General features: G+C 51.5%; 1 protein-coding gene across 2 annotated transcripts in view; it reads right to left on the bottom strand.

The window, feature by feature from the left end:
- LOC149433924 (rhombotin-1) overlaps positions 1-20,343 on the bottom strand; it is a 180,249-nt gene that overhangs the window by 47,641 nt on the left and 112,265 nt on the right. The window lies entirely within an intron of this gene.

The raw sequence follows: 20,343 nt of genomic DNA, 5'->3' as shown, positions 1-20,343 counted from the left end.
ATGGTTGGGCAGCACAGTGGCTAAATGGCTGGGCAGCACAGTGGCTAAATGGTTGGGCAGCACAGTGGCTAAATGGCTGGGCAGCACAGTGGCTAAATGGTTGGGCAGCACAGTGGCTAAATGGCTGGGCAGCACAGTGGCTAAATGGTTGGGCAGCACAGTGGCTAAATGGTTGGGCAGCACAGTGGCTAAATGGCTGGGTAACGCAGTGGCTAAATGGCTGGGCAGCACAGTGGCTAAATGGTTGGGCAGCACAGTGGCTAAATGGTTGGGCAGCACAGTGGCTAAATGGTTGGGCAGCACAGTGGCTAAATGGTTGGGCAGCACAGTGGCTAAATGGCTGGGCAGCACAGTGGCTAAATGGCTGGGCAGCACAGTGGCTAAATGGTTGGGCAGCACAGTGGCTAAATGGTTGGGCTGCACAGTGGCTAAATGGTTGGGCAGCACAGTGGCTAAATGGCTGGGCAACGCAGTGGCTAAATGGTTGGGCAGCACAGTGGCTAAATGGTTGGGCAGCACAGTGGCTAAATGGTTGGGCAGCACAGTGGCTAAATGGCTGGGCAGCACAGTGGCTAAATGGTTGGGCAGCACAGTGGCTAAATGGTTGGGCAGCACAGTGGCTAAATAGTCAGCACTTCAGCCTGGCAGTACTCGGGTCGTTGGTTTGAATCCCAGCCAGGGCACCGCCTGCCTGGAGTTTGCATGTTCTCCCTGTGCCTGCGTGGGTTTCCTCCCACACTCCAAAGACATGCTGGGAGGTGAATTGGCTCCTGTCTAAATTGGCCCTAGTATGTGTATGTATGAATGTGAGTTAGGGACCTTCGATTTTATGCCCCTCGGGGGCGGGGACTGATGTGAATGTACAATATATATATGTAAAGTGCTGCATAAATTGATGGCGCTATCAGGGGCGGACTGACCATTGGGAAACTCGGGCCCGAGGGCACATGGTCATTAGGGGGCCCCATGAAATGTCCCTGGTACCTTTCATAGGCTTTTTTGGGTGTGGTTTGAGTGTGGGCAAGGACACAGGGGCCCCATGATCCCCTATTGCCCGGGGGCCCCATTAGTTATCAGTCTGCCCCTGGGCGCTATATAAGTACATGAAATAAATAAATCTCTGAGGGCTCGTTGGTAGAGGTGCGTCCATGTGCGTTTTTCCTGCGTTCCTGACCAGCGTGTTTTTTTTTGGCAGCCTATATCAATGGGTTGCCAAATGCGCAAGAACGAGCAAAAAGTATGGCGGCGTGGTGGCTGTGACCACGCTAGATGCATGGGGGTGCCATTTGAAGTTGGTTCCCACCGTATAGGCATTTTTTCTTCTTTGCGTATTCCCGCCCAGCGCGTTTTTTTGGCAGCCTATTTCAAATGCGCAAGAACGGACAAAAAGTATGGCAGGCGTGATGTTTAAAATTGTGGTACCATGCGGTTTGGTGGCTGTGAACACGCCATGCTAGATGCATGGGGGTGCCACTAGAAGTTGGTTCCCACCCAACGCGTTTTCAGTAGCCTATTATTGTCAATGGGCCGGCGAACATACGGGAACGCGCAAAACGTACGGCAGGTAAAATCGCGCTGCGCAAAATTGCATGGTACGGCGGTAACAGGTGGTTTGGCGGCCCGCAGACGCACCCACATTTTGCTGGGTGAGTGGGGGTGCCATTAAGAATGAACGGAACCTGCGTGAGTCCGCACTGCACGTGGCGGCGTGTTTCCACACGGTGCGGGAAAATCAACACTTCATCAAGCGTTCCTGCACCGGGCGTGGTGTGAGGTGCATTTTCATCAAATATGGCGGCTAAATGTATTCCGTAGATTCTTTAGCCAATTAAAGAGGATCATTTACAGGTTTAGGCGAGGTCCACATCATAGAGGTGCGATTGCGCGTGCGTCCCTGCGAGCCGCGTTAACGGCAGCCAATTCATTTCAATGGGCCGCCTTACACGCAAGAAACACGAAAGAAGAAGTCCCGCCCCTTTTCCGAAATCGCAATGAACCGAACCGCATGGTGCTTGGCAGCTTAACATTTAATGGCCCCTCCCCACGTCTGCTATGGGGCAACGCGTTTCTGCGCGCCAGGAAAGCGGGCAATTTTGCGTCACATGTGTGTGTGGGAAAAGCGCGCACAATTGTGTTCCCGACCCGCAGAGAAGCGTGCTGGACTTCAGAAGGCGTGCGGGGGTTCCTTTCATTCTTTATGGCACCGCCCACGTCCGCTATAGGGCAACGCGTTTCTGCGCGCCAGGAAAGCGGGCAATTTTGCGTCACATCTGTGTGTGGGAAACGCGCGCACATTTGCGTTCCCGACCCGCAGAGAAGCGTGCTGAACATCGGCAGGCGTGCGGGGGTTCCATTCATTTTTAATGGCACCCCCCCCACCGACGCGTATCGGCAACCATGGCGCGTTTTTACATGCGGCATGATTTTAAAAAAAAAGGGTCGGGGACTTCTTTCCTCGCGTTTCTAGGGGGGTGGGGAATCCCACTGAAATAAAAGGGCTGCCCTACCCCCCAACTTGTGAACTGGCCCTTAGTCCATCGACCCCATTGGGACGCTCAATTTTCTGTGGGTGTGGTCTTCCTGAACAATGATTGGCAGCAGCGGGCATTTCAGACTCCACCCACCTTTACGCAAATAATCCAGAGGTTTAAAAGGAGCCTTGTTATCCCCTTCCCGCCCAGCCCCGGCATCCCTTTTGTAGGGCTGTGTGCCTGGGGGGGGGGGGGTGGAAAAGATCGGTGACAGGGGCGGACTGACAACTCATGGGGCCCCCGGGCAATAGGGGATCATGGGGCCCCTGTGTCCTTGCACAAGCTCAAAAAAGCCTATGAAAAAAGTACCAGGGGCATCTTATGGAGCCCCCTACTGACCCCGGGCCCTCGGGCAGCGCCTGAGTTTCCAAATACTCAGTCAGCCCCTGATCCTTGATCATGTGACCACCACTAGTAATCATTAGTGGAGACTGAGAGCTGTCTTTGAGGGCTGTAGTTCTATAAAAAATTTGCTGCGCAAATGTCTCACCAATAATCCCTGTTATGTGTATTTCCTATGATCATTAGCTCCATCTAGTGGCCAAAATGCGGTATTTTCCTGTTTGCGGTATTTCAGGAAAATACCGCATTATGGCCACTAGATGGTGCTGCCAATCATAGGAAATACACATACTAGACACATTAGGGGGATGGAGACAGAAGGTGGAGCCGCCACTCCATCAATTTCAATCAAAATGCAAGAGCCGCGTACGAGCGATGATATCATCCGCCGACCTCCGCGTCGCAAACCGCGCACCTTTAACCACGCGTCGATGTGAAGACGGCTCCCGCTTTTACCGCCCAGACTAATGCGGGGCGGCCATTAAGTCTGGAAACAGAGAAATGTCATCCGCGTCTTCCGGAGATGGAAAACTCCTTTCGGCGGGATTTTACGGCGCGGATATTTGCACGCCGGGCTATCAGCGCGGCGCTCTCCGATTAAAGCGACGGCGCCCTTTTTCAGGCGACCGTTTGGGGGATCCATCTTGGCGTTATCTGGAATTTAGATCTACGCGATAATCCTTTTCACGTCCCTTTCGCCGCGCGCCGAGTTTTATGTTCCTTCCGGAAGCGTTATAGACCATTAACCAGTAATTACCGCTCACCCGTACGGTCGGGACGCAATCTTTTATAATCTGTAATCAGCTCGCTGTCTTCAACCAAAACGCCGTCTAGCGAAAAATGACGGCCGCCGCGATACGCAGATATTAACAGCAAGCTTTAATAGCGAATCTGTCGCTGCGTCACGGCTGATGGATGATTGCGGGGGGGGGAGGGGGGGCACTGCCTTATATACAACAGACAGCTCAGTTTAAATATTTACTCTAGAAGGATACAATGTAACTAGTGCGCCAAAATTATTCCCGCGACGGGATGGCGATTATTACCAGTGCGCCTACCACGGCAGATTATTTATTTATTTATCGCACACGCTAAATTCTGCATTTTTTTTTGCTAGAATTTACTGTAAACCCCCCTCCCCCCCCCCAGGGGCATACTGACCATTTGGGCTCCCAGGCACTGCCTGAGGGCCCGGGGTCAGTAGGGGGCCCCATGAGATGCCCCTGGTACCTTTTCGTAGGTTTTTCTGGGTGTGGTTTGAGTGTAGGCGAGGACACAGGGGCCCCATGATCCCGTTTCCCGGAAACTCCATCAGTTATCAGTCTGCCCCTGCCCCCCCCCCCCCATATTTTATTTTCTGAAAGCAGAATAAAACGGTGGTAGTTTTTATTATTTTATTTTTTATAAGAAACACCCAAAAAATGTACTAAAATGAAGCAAACACAATATTATTTTGGTAAAAAATGTAAAACCTTGGGTTGCATCGAGTAAAGGGATACCAAACATGTCAAGTCTTAAAACTGCGCACGCCCGTGAAATCGCAAAAAAAATCTACGGTAGCTAAAATTCCCTATAGGCATGGCACACCCCAATACCTCACATCTGGTCCAATTGATGTTGCCTCATGCTGCTCTTTCTTTATAGGGTGTGCATGGGGGTGACGGGGGGGGGGGGGTGACGGGGGGGGGGGTGCTTTAAGAAAGTTGTTCAAATTATTTTTAATTATTTTATTTTTTTTTACACTTTTTTGTTTATAGATTTTTATTACTATCACAAGGAGGCTAACAGGCCCTCTATGTGTTGCATTGGGGGAGGTGACAGGTCCTCTTTAGGCATATAAATGGCCAGTTGGTTTTTAAGTTGAGGATGATAGGTTAGGGGTGGAGGTGAACCCCCAGATCGGTCCGAGCACTGGTATTATGTACTCCTTACCGGGAAAGCACCTTGTCTCCATGTTGATGGGAAGGGCCCCTTCCACACAACCCTGGCCCGGTGGTTGTGGGGGGTCTGAGGGCAGGGGCCTATCGGAATCTGGATAAGTTAAGGATGGTAGATTAGGGGTGGAGATGAACCCCCAGATCGGTCCGAACACTGGTATTATGTACCCCTTACCGGGAAAGCACCTTGTCTCCATGTTGATGAGAACAAGGGCCCCTTCCACCCAACCCTGGCCTGGTGGTTGTGGGGGGTCTGAGGGCAGGGGCCTATCGGAATCTGGATAAGTTGAGGATGATAGGTTAGGGGTGGAGATGAACCCCCAGATCGGTCCGAACACTGGTATTATGTACCCCTTACCGGGAAAGCACCTTGTCTCCATGTTGATGAGAACAAGGGCCCCTTCCACCCAACCCTGGCCTGGTGGTTGTGGGGGGTCTGAGGGCAGGGGCCTATCGGAATCTGGATAAGTTAAGGATGGTAGATTAGGGGTGGAGATGAACCCCCAGATCGCTCCACGTACTGGTACTATGTACCCCTTACCGGGAAAGCACCTTGTCCGCATGTTGATGGGAAGGGCCCCTTCCACGTAACGCTGGCCCAGTGGTTGTGGGGGGGTCTGAGGGCAGGGGCCTATCGGAATCTGGATAAGCTAAGGATGATAGTTTAGGGGTGGAGATGAACCCCCAGATCGGTCCGAGCACTGGTTCTATGTACTCCTTACCGGGAAAGCACCTTGTCTCCATGTTGATGGGAAGGGCCCCTTCCACATAACCCTGGCCCGGTGGTTGTGGGGGGTCTGCAGGCAGGGGCCTATCGGAATCTGGATAAGTTGAGGATGATAGGTTAGGGGTTGAGATGAACCCCCAGATGGCTCCACGTACTGGTACTATGCTCCCCTTACCGGGAAAGCACCTTGTCTCCATGTTGATGAGAACAAGGGCCCTTTCCACACAACCCTGGCCCGGTGGTTGTGGGGGGTCTGCAGGCAGGGGCCTATCGGAATCTGGATAAGTTGAGGATGATAGGTTAGGGGTGGAGATGAACCCCCACATCGATCCACGTACTGATACTATGTACCCCTTTCCGGGAAAGCACCTTGTCTCCATGTTGATTGAAAGGGCCCCTTCCACGTAACGCTGGCCCGGTGGTTGTGGGGGTCTGTGGGCAGGGGCCTATCGGAATCTGGATAAGTTAAGGATGATAGGTTATGGGTGGAGACGAACCCCCCACATCGCTCCACGTACTGTTACTATGTACTCTTTACCAGGAAAGCACCTTGTCTCCATGTTGATGAGAACAAGGGCCCCTTCCACACAACCCTGGCCCGGTGGTTGTGGGGGGTCTGCAGGCAGGGGCCTATCGGAATCTGGATAAGTTAAGGATGATAGGTTAGGGGTAGAGATGAACCCCCAGATCGGTCCAAGCAATGGTTCTTTGTACTCCTTACCGGTAAAGCAACTTGTCCCCATGTTGATGGGAAGGGCCCCTTCCACATAACCCTGGTCCGGTGGTTGTGGGGGGTCTGCAGGCAGGGGCCTATCAGAATTTATAAGCCCATAGGGGAGGTCAGTATATTGGGGTGCACTTCATAATAAGGGCACCCCCAGATACTACCCTCCCCTATGTGAGTGAGTAAGGGGTACACAGTACTCGTGTTTGGACCAAACTTGGAGCTCATCCCTACCCTTAACCTACACATTCTTGTTATAGTCCTCAAAAAGCACCATGAATGGTCAAGTCTTTTTTTCTTTGTGGCCCCTGAACCCCCAAACTGAGCTGCCCTCAGCAAACTGTTGGCTTTTGAGACCCAACACAGCCCTTACTCTTTACTTATTATCCAATGAGGAGCTTCGGCTGCCAATAGAGAGGGGCCCCATTGGATAATGAGAAAGAGAAGTGCCCGCCAGGGCTCCACCGTCAGCGCAGAAGAAATTGTAACCCACCTAAAAACAGAAAATAATTAAAGAGCTCCGCTAAGCATTACTCGTACCCAGCAAGTCCATACCACATAATCCCGCCATCTCCTTCTGGGGGAAATATCCATTTCAGTATTCCCAAAGTGTTGAACTCCGCGTAATGAAAAACTCAGCGCCGTTAAAGTCGTTGGATCTCGTCCGAGAGCTCTGCCAAGTCCCAGTGAAAAGTTAAAAACAATTAGATGAGATTATTCATTTGTAACAAAACGATAAAACTCTATTACTGCACGCGAGAACGATCCCGGCGCCTAATGGGCGCTCCGTCTACGCTGCAACAAAATAAAAGGTTACGGAGAAATGAGAAATATACGGAACGTTTCAGAGGAAATGCAGCGGATGGTGCAAGGACGACTCCACCCTAAAAGAAATCTCCTGGGCTTATTTTATTTTCCCGTGGTCGGTGGTCAGTTCATACGTGACCAACATCAGCGTCGACATTTTTTTAATTAAAGATTCCTCCCACCCAAAATGATTATATCTGGCAGAAGATGCACCCAACTACCAAATGGTTTCTTCTATCCCTCGGCGGCTCCAGTGGTGAAGTCTCTGTGGTTGGGTTCCAAGATCAACCGAGGCCATTATGGCGTATGTTTTCTTCTATCTCTCGGTGGCTCCAGTGGTGAAGTCTCCGTGGTTGGGTTCCAAGATCAACCGAGGCCATTATGGCCTATGGTTTCTTCTATCTCTCGGCGGCTCCAGTGGTGAAGTCCCTGTGGTTGGGTTCCAAGATCAACCGAGGCCATTATGGCGTATGATTTCTTCTATCTCTCGGTGGCTCCAGTGGTGAAGTCTCTGTGGTTGGGTTCCAAGATCAACCGAGGCCATTATGGCCTATGGTTTCTTCTATCTCTCGGCGGCTCCAGTGGTGAAGTCTCCGTGGTTGGGTTCCAAGATCAACCGAGGCCATTATGGCCTATGGTTTCTTCTATCTCTCGGCGGCTCCAGTGGTGAAGTCCCTGTGGTTGGGTTCCAAGATCAACCGAGGCCATTATGGCGTATGATTTCTTCTATCTCTCGGTGGCTCCAGTGGGGAAGTCTCTGTGGTTGGGTTCCAAGATCAACCGAGGCCATTATGGCGTATGGTTTCTTCTATCTCTCGGTGGCTCCAGTGGGGAAGTCTCTGTGGTTGGGTTCCAAGATCAATGAAGGCCATTATGGCCTATGGTTTCTTCTATCTCTCGGCGGCTCCAGTGGTGGACTCCCTGTGGTTGGGTTCCAAGATCAACCGAGGCCACTATGGCCTATGGTTTCTTCTATCTCTTGGCGGCTCCAGTGGTTTAGTCCCTGTGGTTGGGTTCCAAGATCAACCGAGGCCATTATGGTGTATGGTTTCTTCTATCTCTCGGTAGCTCCAGTGGTGAAGTCTCTATGGTTGGGTTCCGAGATCAACCAAGGCCAATATAGCGTATGGTTTCTTCTATCCCTCAGCGGCTCCAGTGGTGAAGTCTCTATGGTTTGGTTCTAAGATGAACTGAGGCCACTATGTCGGATCCCACACTTACTAGTTTAGAAGAATGTCTAAAATATGGTGCAATGTCCCCCGAGAGGTACCTCTCAGCATAACCAATAGGTGAAGAGTTCTGTGTAGTGACTGTAAAGGGACAGTCTTAAGGCCTAACTCTTCAGCCGGCTAGCATTGGGGCCTAGTTGTACCGTTGGTGCACAGTAGATTTATCCTAGTTGAGCCTTGGGGCAGCAATTAGGCTACTAGATGGCTGTGTGGTCAGTTTCCTGACCATACAGCAGCTCTCTCTCTGGCAGCAGATAGAAAATGCCTACAGCAGCATCTCACCATCCAGTCTCACACAGCGATTAGTCTGCTCTCTTTTCTGCACCCAGGTGACTCTGGCACTCTAGAACTCACTGCTCCGGATCCCGCTCAGACCGCCGATATGCAGCAATGGTGGTGCACACTGGACAGCGATGTGCACTCTCCGGTCTCGCTCACAGCAAGGGGAAGCTGTGTCCTGTACAGCCTGAGAAAACGCAGCTTTTTCCCTCCTCCTGAAGATCTCACTCTGGGGAAACGCAGTTTCAAAGCTCGTGATTACAGTAGACCAGGGGTGTCCATTTCATGGCGGGCCGTATCAGCATTATGGTTGCCCTCAAAGGGCCGGTTGTATCTGTAAGACTAGATGTCCGGAGCACCCCAACCCCCCATTACATCAGATGTCAAGAATCCCACACCCTCCCTAACATCACCGTGCACCCCCTTTGGGGGCGGAGCTGGAAAGCAGAAAGTGCAGTGTCTGGAGGAGGACCAGAGGAGGAGTGGAGTCAGTTACCAGAGTCTGCTGAATGCTGAGACCGGGGGAGGCAGAGATGAGGGGGTGCTGCAGCTACACTGAGAGGTGCAGGATTCGGCAGAGGAGTTCTATTCTCCTCTCTGCTGCCGACTGCTGAGACAAGGGGGAGGCTGAGACAAGGGGGTACCTGAAGGAGAGGTGAAAGGGCCACATAAAATGGCCTGGAGGGCTGGATTGGGCCCATGTCCCTTTTGTTTGACACCTGCGCAGTAGAATCTCTTCTCTGGACTACAGTTGTCACAGTGCATTGCTGCCTGACCCAGTCCGTTGAGCTCCTCCTGCTCAGCAGCTCCCTCCTCTGGCTGATATAGCTGTCAACCAATTCATCACTGCAGGGCAGCAGCTACACAGAGGGCAGCTGCAGCCAGTGTCTCTCTCACTCTTCATTCTTAGCCAAGCACCTGGCTACACAGATACATGCGTACGACTGCTGAGACAAGGTGGAGGCGGAGACAAGGGGCTACCTGCAGGAGAGGTGCAAGGGCCACATGAAATGGCCTGGAGGGCCGTATTGGGCCCATGGGCCTTTTGTTTGACACCTGCGCAGTAGAGTCTCTTCTCTGGACTACAGTTGTCACAGTGCAGTGCTGCCTGACCCAGTCCGTTGAGCTCCTCCTGCTCAGCAGCTCCCTCCTCTGGCTGATATAGCTGTCAACCAATTCATCACTGCAGGGCAGCAGCTACACAGAGGGCAGCTGCAGCCAGTGTCTCTCTCACTCTTCATTCTTAGCCAAGCACCTGGCTACACAGATACATGCGTACGAATGCTGAGACAAGGTGGAGGCGGAGACAAGGGGGTACCTGCAGGAGAGGTGCAAGGGCCACATGAAATGGCCTGGAGGGCCGTATTGGGCCCATGGGCCTTTTGTTTGACACCTGCGCAGTAGAGTCTCTTCTCTGGACTACAGTTGTCACAGTGCAGTGCTGCCTGACCCAGTCCGTTGAGCTCCTCCTGCTCAGCAGCTCCCTCCTCTGGCTGATATAGCCAATTCCTCACTGCAGGGCAGCAGCTACACAGAGAGCAGCTGCAGCCAGTGTCTCTCTCGCTCTTCATTCTTAGCCAAGCACCTGGCTACACAGATACATGAGTGCCAGGAAGGGGTTACAATGACCACTGCTGTCACTCAGGCAGATCTGCGACATGTCTCCCGCCCCGGGTGCTCAGGACAGATTAGGAAGTACTCCGGCAGCAGCAATCGCTCGGCCGGGGCTCTCAGATCGGCGGCACGTCTCCCCATAATGGCGGTGCTCCAGAAGTCCGGAATTTAAAGGGCAGCACCGCAGAGAGGCTTAGAGACAACTTATGGGCTTAACCGGCTCCCTGGAAAAGGCCAAACATCACACGCCGCTCGCCGCCAACTCGGCTCGTCTGCACTTTCTATGACAAAATTGATCAGCGTGACATTTCGCAGAGACTGTTATCTTTTTTCATCTAATTTCCTTCCCCGGATAGAAAGAATTTGAGTTTCTTCCAAGCGCAGGACTGCGCAGGATGACCTGAACCCACCGGAGCCCAAAACCCGACCCGACAGGCGGAATTTTTACCCAATTCTCTATGTCTGCGTTTACCTCTGCCAGGATACCAGAAAGAACTGCCTTGTGACAGGAGACTGTCATATTCACTAAGGAATACAGGAGACTGCTAGAGACTGCTGCCTTGTCCCAGAAACTGCTAGATACTTCTGGCATGTTACAGAAAACTGCTGCCATGTCACAGGAGACTGCTGCCATTGCTGCCATGGTAGAGGAGACTGCTAGAAACTGCAGCCATGTCACAGAAGACTGCTAGAGACTGCTGCCATGGTAGAGGAGACTGCTAGATACTTCTGGCGTGTTACAGAAAACTGCTGCCATGTCACAGAAGACTGCTAGAGACTGCTCCATGGTAGTGAAGACTGCTAGAGACTGCTGCCATGTCCCAGAAACTACTAGATAATTCTGCCATGTCACAGAAGACTGCTAGAGACTGCTGCCATGGTAGAGGAGACTGCTAGAAACTGCAGCCATGTCACAGAAGACTGCTAGAGACTGCTGCCATGGTAGAGGAGACTGCTAGAAATTGCTGCCATGTCACAGAAGACTGCTAGAGACTGCTGCCATGGTAGAGGAGACTGCTAGAAATTGCTGCCAGGTCACAGAAGACTGCTAGAGACTGCTGCCATGGTAGAGGAGACTGCTAGAAATTGCTGCCAGGTCACAGAAGACTGCTAGAGACTGCTGCAATGTCACAGAAACTACTAGATAATTCTGGCATGTTACAGAAAACTGCTAGAGACTGCTACCATGGTAGAAGAGACTGCTAGAAATTGCTGCCATGTCACAGAAACTACTAGATTCTTCTAGCACGTTACAGAAAACTATTAGAGATTTGTTATAAGAGACTGCTGCAGACTGTTCCCATGTCACATAAAATTGCTAAAGACTGCTGCTATGTTACAGGAAACTGCTAGACTGGTGCTATGTTACAAGAGACTGCTGCCGTGTTACTGGTGACTGCTAGAATCTGCTGCCATGTCCCATGAACTACTACTCCAGGAGAGAGATAGAGAATGCTTCTAACTTTTAGGAAACTACAAGAGATTGCTGTCATGTTACAAGAGACAGACAGAGATGACTACCGTGTCACAGAAAACTGCTAAAGATGCTCCTATGCTGCCATGTTACAGGAAACTGCTAGAGACTGCTTCTATCTTACAGAGGACTACTAAAGATTGCTGCCATGTTGCAGGAGACTGTCATATTCATTAAGAAATACAGGAGACTGCTAGAGAGTGCTGCCATGTCCCGGAGACCACTAGATCCTTCTATCATGTTACAGAAAACTACTAGAGACTTTTTAGAGGAGACTGCTACAGACTGCTGCCACATCACAGAAAACTGCTAAAGACTGCTGCTATGTTACAGGAAACTGCTTAAGACTGTTGTTGTGTTACAAGAGACTACTGCCATGTCACTGACGGCTGCTGGAATCTGCTGCCATATCAGAACAAAATGATAAAGATTATTGTAATGTTACAAGAGACTGCTCCCATATTATGGGGGACTACTAAAGATTGCTGCCATGGTACTAGAATCGATAGAGACTGCTTCTATCTTACAGAAGACGGCTAAAGATGGCGGCCATGTTACAGGAGACTGCTAGAGGCTACTTCTATATTACAGAAGACGAATAAAGATGGCGGCCATGTTACAGGAGACTGCTAGAGGCTGCTTCTATATTACAGAAGACGAATAAAGATGGCGGCCATGTTACAGGAGACTGCTAGAGGCTGCTTCTAGGTTACACAAGACGGCTAAAGATGGCGGCCATGTTACAGGAGACTGCTAGAGGCTGCTTCTAGGTTACACAAGACGGCTAAAGATGGCGGCCACGTCACAAGAAACTGCTTCTATCCTACAAAAGACTGCTAAATATTGCTGCCATGTTACAGGAAACTGCTACAGACTGCTTCTATGTTACAGAAGACTATTAAAGATTGTGACTGCGTCACAAGAAACTGCTTCTATGTTTTCAGAAGATGACTAAAGATGGCGGCCATGTTACAGGAGACTGATAGAGGCTGCATTATCTTACAGACGACTACTAAGGATTGCTGCCACGTCACAACAAACTGCTTCTATATTACAAAAGACTGCTAAATATTGCTGCCATGTTACAGGAGACAGCTAGAGGCTGCTTCTATGTTACAGAAGACTACTAAAGATGGCGGCCACATTACAGGAGACTGCTAGAGGCTGCTTCTATGTTACAGAAGACTACTAAAGATGGCGGCCACATTACAGGAGACTGCTAGAGGCTGCTTCGATGTTACAGAAGACTACTAAAGATGGCGGCCACATTACAGAAGACTGCTAGAGGCTGCTTCGATGTTACAGAAGACTACTAAAGATGGTGGCCATGTTACAGGAGACTGCTTCGATGTTACAGAAGACTACTAAAGATGGCGGCCACGTTACAGGAGACTGCTAGAGGCTGCTTCTATGTTACAGAAGACTACTAAAGATGGCGGCCACATTACAGAAGACTGCTAGAGGCTGCTTCTATGTTACAGAAGACTACTAAAGATGGCGGCCACATTACAGAAGACTGCTAGAGGCTGCTTCTATGTTACAGAAGACTACTAAAGATGGTGGCCATGTTACAGGAGACTGCTTCGATGTTACAGAAGACTACTAAAGATGGCGGCCACGTTACAGGAGACAGCTAGAAGCTGCTTCTATGTTACAGAAGACGTCTAAAGATGGCGGCCATGTTACAGGAGACAGCTAGAGGCTGCTTCTATGTTACAGAAGACGACTAAAGATGGCGGCCATGTTACAGGAGACTGCTAGGGGCTGCTTCTATGTTACAGAAGACTACTAAAGATGGCGGCCATGTTACAGGAGACTGCTAGGAACTGCAGCCATTGTAAGAAGAGACGGCCGCCATGTTACAAGAGACTACTAGAGCGCACTGCCACACAGCAGAGAACGGCAGAAGGCTGCGTTACCAGAGGGCGCTTCCATGTCACAGGAGACTGCTGGAGACCGTTTCTAGGCTCCAGTCTCACCTCAGCGTGCAAATTTTTGGGCTTAGCGTTTCCGAAATTCGCAAAAAAAAAAAAGTGCGTTGAGGTGTCAGAGCCGTTCATTGTGAAATGTCCCCAAACGCGGCAATCAGACGCGCAACGCGCAAGGTAAGGAGCCGCGTGACGCTCAGCGATCAAGAAGCCACCTGAGCGACTTCGGCGTGTTTGCGGCACGCAGGGTCCTCACTGCAGCCAATGAGCCGCCCTGCTGGCGCAGCACGCAAGAAGATGCGCGAATTTGCCACGCCCGCCAAGCGGAAGGGCCCCTCCCCCATCACAGATCCTCGCCATGGCCACAGCGGGGGTCAGTTTTGCGGTCATTTTCCTTCTTTTTGGTGTTCAGAACTTTTTATTTGATCCTTTGTATCGAATTCTTTGTAACATTTTGTTACTTTTTTGTGTCAATTTTTTCCCAGGTTTGGTGAAAAGGGGGCGGAGTCTCCGGGATATCGCCGCGGCCGCCCATCCTGGTGACCCCGAAAGGTTCTGAATGTTCCGGGGGCGGGGAGGATGGATGAGCGATCCTGTGTGTGATAGGCCGTCGCTGTGGTCACATGATCCGGTAGGGGGCGGTCCTGCTGACTACCGGTCACGTCTCTGCGCAGGGAGAGCATTTTCAGCGCACAAAACAATTCCAAATCAAACTTTGGCCGAAATGTTCGTTCTTCGGAGATTCCGATGTATCCGAATTTCTGATTTGCAACGAATTTAAACAAATCCAAAATAACAAAACAAAATTTCGCCTGAAATTCGGACCGAAAACTAAATCAAATCGAATTCGAAAAAACTAATTTCGAAATATAAACACAAAGCTGAATATCGCGGATTTCCTGAAATTCCAACTTACAAAACAATAGAAAGAAATAGGAAATAAACCATCACCATCTACAAAGGTACAATGTACAGTCTGATCACTGGGGGAGGGGAGACTGAGGAAATGACTCCTCCCCCTTCTACAACGTTACAATGTACAGTCTGATCACTGGGGGAGGGGAGACTGAGGAAATGCCTCCTCCTCTTTCTACAAATTTACAATGTACGGTCTGATCACTGGGGGAGGGGAGACTGAGGAAATGACTTCTCCTCTTTCTACAAAGTTACAATGTACGGTCTGATCACTGGGGGAGGGGAGACTGAAGAAATGACTCCTCCTCCTTCTACAAAGTTACAATGTACGGTCTGATCACTGGGGGAGGGGAGACTGAAGAAATGACTCCTCCTCCTTCCACAAAGTTACAATGTACGGTCTGATCACTGGGGGAGGGGAGACTGAGGAAATAACTCCTCCTCCTTCCACAAAGTTACAATGTACAGTCTGATCACTGGGGGAGGGGAGACTGAGGAAATGACTCCTCCCCCTTCCACAAAGTTACAATGTACGGTCTGATCACTGGGGGAGGGGAGACTGAGGAAATGCCTCCTCCTCTTTCTACAAAGTTACAATGTACGGTCTGATCACTGGGGGAGGAGACTGAGGAAATGACTCCTCCTCCTTCTACAAAGGTACAATGTACAGTCTGATCACTGGGGGAGGGGACTGAGGAAATGACTCCTCCTCCTTCTACAAAGTTACAATGTACAGTCTGATCACTGGGGGAGGGGAGACTGAGGAAATGACTCCTCCTCCTTCTACAAAGTTACAATGTACAGTCTGATCACTGGGGGAGGGGAGACTGAGGAAATGCTTCCTCCTCCTTCTACAAAGTTACAATGTACAGTCTGATCACTGGGGGAGGGGGGACTGAGGAAACGACTCCTCCTCCTTCTACAAAGTTACACTGTACAGTCTGATCGCTGTCAGGAAACGTTCACTGATTCATTCTGAGGCTCCATTCACATTTAAGCGTTCCGTGAATGCGCCCAAACGCGTGTATTTTTCAAGCATTCACGGAACGCACCAAAAACATGGAAGAAAAAAAAAACAGGCTTAGAACCAATAGAAAACCATTTGTCCGTTTCAATGGTGCCACAGAAGTTACAATTCAATGGAACGGATCACATGACCAACGTTCGGCCAATCCTGCGATCGTCATGCACCGCGCGCTCCCAGCAGTACATTCTGCCCGGCGTCCCGCGCGCCGTTGGCGGGAGAAGCCATGTTGGATCGGCGCGCTCTGCAATGCGGACTCGGGTTAATGAATCCCGGCGGCGGTGAGTCGGTTTCCTCCCCCTTCGCTGCACATCGATCGTCGCCCTCATTGAATAATTTAAGCACGCGTTTTGATTTTAGCGTAAATGTGACATCGCCTAATTAAACTATTCATCTTCCCCGGACGGAGCTGACAGATCGCCGCCAAACTCCCAACTGGACGCAGTTAATTGAGGCGGCGCAGTTATTAACTGTCCCGGGGAGAGGGAGGCGGAATCCGGGGGATTATGTGGGAGGCGTTCACACGCGGCATCGTCCAATCAGCCGGTCTGTAGATCACTTTCTGGATGAAATTCAATTTTGTAAAAATTAAAAAAAAATTTTAGAGTGCGAGAATTACCATCGGTGGGAATAAGAATGTAGGAGGAGCGCGGCGGGAGCCGCCGAAAATTCTGAACAAATCAGATGCAGCGATGTGAGAGGTCACACCCCTTTTATAAAGGATGACTACGTCCACCCAGTTCTGGGTGGGTGCTGGTGGGGTGACTCCACTCTCTGGGACTCCCATCGAGGGATCTCCCTGGTAGTGTTCCTGACTCCGCCCACTGGCTGCAACTGGCACAAAGGGGGAGTGACCATGTGACTCTCCATTTACGGGTTTTGCATCCAACACCCCCCCATAGATGGCAGCAGTTCTGGATTTCCAGGGACCGGCCTTCATCTTGGCCTTCTGCCCGGCCAATGCTGTGTCCAGGGCCATGTCCCGGCAGGGGCGGACTGGCCATTTGTGAACTCAGGCACTGCCCGAGGGCCCGGGGACAGTAGGGGGCCCCATGAGATGCCCCTGGTACCTTTCATAGGCTTTTTTGAGTGTAGTTTGAGTGTGGGCGAGGACACAGGGGCCCCATGATCCCCTATTGCCCGGGGGCCCCATGAGTTGTCAGTCCACCCCTGGTACTGGGATCACATCAACTTCATCTGAGTTGGGACTAATCCACAAAATGGGTGTGATGGGTGGTCCTTGCATATTTAGGGGCTGGGACTGGGTGGGACTAACCCACAAAATGGGTGTGATGGGATGTGCTTGCATATTTAGGGGCTGGGACTGGGTGGGACTAACACACAAAGTGGGTGTGGTGGGAGGTCCTTGCATATTTAGGGGCTGGACTGGGTGGGACTAACACACAAAGTGGGTGTGGTGGGAGGTCCTTGCATATTTAGGGGCTGGACTGGGTGGGACTAACACACAAAGTGGGCGTGGTGGGAGGTCCTTGCATATTTAGGGGCTGGGACTGGGTGGGACTAACACAAAGTGGGCGTGATGGGAGGTCCTTGCATATTTAGAGGCTGGGACTGGGTGGGACCAACTCAAAACATGGGTGTAATGGGAAGTCCTTACATATTCAAAGGTCAGGACTGGGTGGGACTTACTCATAAAATGGGTGTGGTAAAAAGCATATTTAGGGGCTGGACTGGGTGGGACTAACCCACAAAGTGGGCGTGATGGGAGGTCCTTGCATATTTAGGGGTCAGGACTGGGTGGGACTAACCCATAAAATGGGTGTGGTAAGTACTTCTTTGATATTTAGGGGTGGGCACTGGGTGGGGCTAGGTTTGCAGTCCCCAGGGAGTGCACATGTCAGGTGACAACGCTGCTCCTGCATTGGACGCTTCTCAGGGAGAGTTGTCACCATAGGACAGGTATAGAAGACTCTGATGACTGTCTCCTCTGGAAGGGGCGGAGGGGGGAGGGGGAGATACAATGTCACAGGTTTTAGTTACATTGTAATCTCGAACATTTCCCGATCTTCCAGCATGAAATTGGAGGAAATGTTCGCCTCGCGGTGGATACGGAAATAGCGGGCGCGTTCTTCTCTCCAGATCCCGCTTGTCACGTGATGGCAATTGTATAACGGCCGTCCGTCTGAGAACTGCGCACTGCGAGCAATGCTGAGCTATACTGGGAGCGCTAATCTATGTATCCAGGACACGAGAAAAGTCTGTTCCCCCCGACATGGCGCTCATTAATCTTCACCGCGCAGCAGGACGCACCAGCGACATCCCACGCCACAATATCCGGGGAAGGCTTGTGTAACGACGGACCGCGCAGATCCGACACGGCGCAGAATATACCGCAGACCCGACACGGCGCAGAATCTACCGCAAACCCGACACGGCGCAGAATATACCGCAGACCCGACACGGCGCAGAATATACCGCAAACCCGACACAGCGCAGAATATACCGCAGACCCGACACGGTGCAGAATATACCGCAGACCCGACACGGCGCAGAATATACCGCAAACCCGACACGGCGCAGAATCTACCGCAAACCCGACACGGTGCAGAATCTACCGCAAACCCGACACGGCGCAGAATATACCGCAAACCCGACACGGCGCAGAATATACCGCAAACCCGACACGGCGCAGAATATACCGCAGACCCGACACGGCGCAGAATATACCGCAAACCCGACACGGCGCAGAATATACCGCAAACCCGACACGGTGCAGAATATACCGCAAACCCGACACGGCGCAGAATATACCGCAAACCCGACACGGTGCAGAATATACCGCAAACCCGACACGGCGCAGAATATACCGCAAACCCGAAACGGCGCAGAATATACCGCAAACCCGACACGGCGCAGAATATACCGCAAACCCGACACGGTGCAGAATATACCGCAAACCCGAAACGGCGCAGAATATACCGCAGACCCGACACGGCGCAGAATATACCGCAGACCCGACACGGCGCAGAATATACCGCAGACCCGACACGGCGCAGAATATACCGCAAACCCGACACGGTGCAGAATATACCGCAGACCCGACACGGCGCAGAATATACCGCAGACCCGACACGGCGCAGAATCTACTGCAAACCCGACACGGCGCAGAATATACCGCAAACCCGACACGGCGCAGAATATACCGCAGACCCGACACGGCGCAGAATATACCGCAAACCCGACACGGCGCAGAATCTACCGCAAACCCGACACGGTGCAGAATATACCGCAAACCCGACACGGCGCAGAATATACCGCAAACCGCGAGGAAGGCGCAAATGACCAATCACCATGCAACCAAAATGTCTGCGTGTCCTATATACAGAGTGGGAGCGACATTATAATTAATTTATAGATCTGATATATCGCAGCTCTGAGATCACTGAGCCAATCACATCAGTCTCTGTACCAGAGGAGCTTACACTCTAATGTCCCCTCCCCCGCAGTCACATCAGTCTCTGTACCAGAGGAGCTTACGCTCTAATGTCCCCTCCCCCACAGTCCCATCAGTCTCTGTACCAGAGGAGCTTACGCTCTAATGTCCCCTCCCCCCGCAGTCCCATCAGTCTCTGTACCAGAGGAGCTTACACTCTAATGTCCCCTCCCCCACAGTCACATCAGTCTCTGTACCAGAGGAGCTTACACTCTAATGTCCCCTCCCCCACAGTCACATCAGTCTCTGTACCAGAGGAGCTTACGCTCTAATGTCCCCTCCCCCACAGTCCAATCAGTCTTCACCATGAAGGCTCAATAGCCTGCTGCTTAGAGCGCCATCCTCTGGTGGGGCAGGGAATCCTATGACTTCATACACAGGTCAGGACATGATGGGAGGTGGGTGTTGGTGCATGAATAGACCTGGGGGCCCCAAAGGAGTGGGAGGCGGGTGTTGGTGGGGGTTCCATAGGGGCGGGTAGGGGGAGGGGATAGTGCTCAGGAAGGAGCTCCCCCCACTATCAGGAATTTGGTGTTTTTCCTTACCCCCCCCCCCTCCTATAGGTCCATCCTATAGGTGACTCACGATGTCCCCTCCCTCCCCCCCCCCCCCCCGGCGTCCCACGTTGCGTCACCATTCCATCGGCGGCCCCCCCGGCTCAGCTCCAACATCCGCTCCGCAGCTCCTACCCATCAAATTATACCGAATCCTAATCTTTCCAAAAATATATTTAATGAGAATCTAATGGTTGCCATAGCGATCAACTTTATTTTCCATTGAAATGCTGAAATCTGCATACGTGCCGCCGAGCCGAAATCCTGGGGGAGAGGCGACGCCGAGACGCTATTTTGAGGTTAATATGTTTGAAGCGGAGAATTAATCAGCGAAGAATCCGCCAATCAAATGTTTTGTACATTTCTTATTTATTTGTATTTTTGGAGTGAGAAGCTAAGCTTTGCAGAGCAAGATACCGATGACAGGTGAACTACAACTCCCAGCATGGCGCGTGACTGCGTTGGGGCATTAGAGTGTAAGCTCCTCTGTACAGAGACTGATGGGACTGTGGGGGGGGGGACATTAGAGCGTAAGCTCCTCTGTACAGAGACTGATGGGACTGTGGGGGGAGGGGACATTAGAGCGTAAGCTCCTTTGGTACAGAGACTGATGGGACTGTGGGGGAGGGGACATTAGAGCGTAAGCTCCTCTGGTACAGAGACTGATGGGACTGCGGGGGAGGGGACATTAGAGCGTAAGCTCCTCTGGTACAGAGACTGATGGGACTGTGGGGGGAGGGGACATTAGAGCGTAAGCTCCTCCAGTACAGAGACTGATGGGACTGTGGGGGGAGGGGACATTAG

Source organism: Staurois parvus, unplaced genomic scaffold (assembly GCF_062004578.1).
Source record: "Staurois parvus isolate SC_StPar_1 unplaced genomic scaffold, SC_StPar_1.0 ptg001878l, whole genome shotgun sequence".
NCBI lineage: Eukaryota > Metazoa > Chordata > Amphibia > Anura > Ranidae > Staurois > Staurois parvus.
This window is presented reverse-complemented; position numbering and strand designations above follow the sequence as displayed.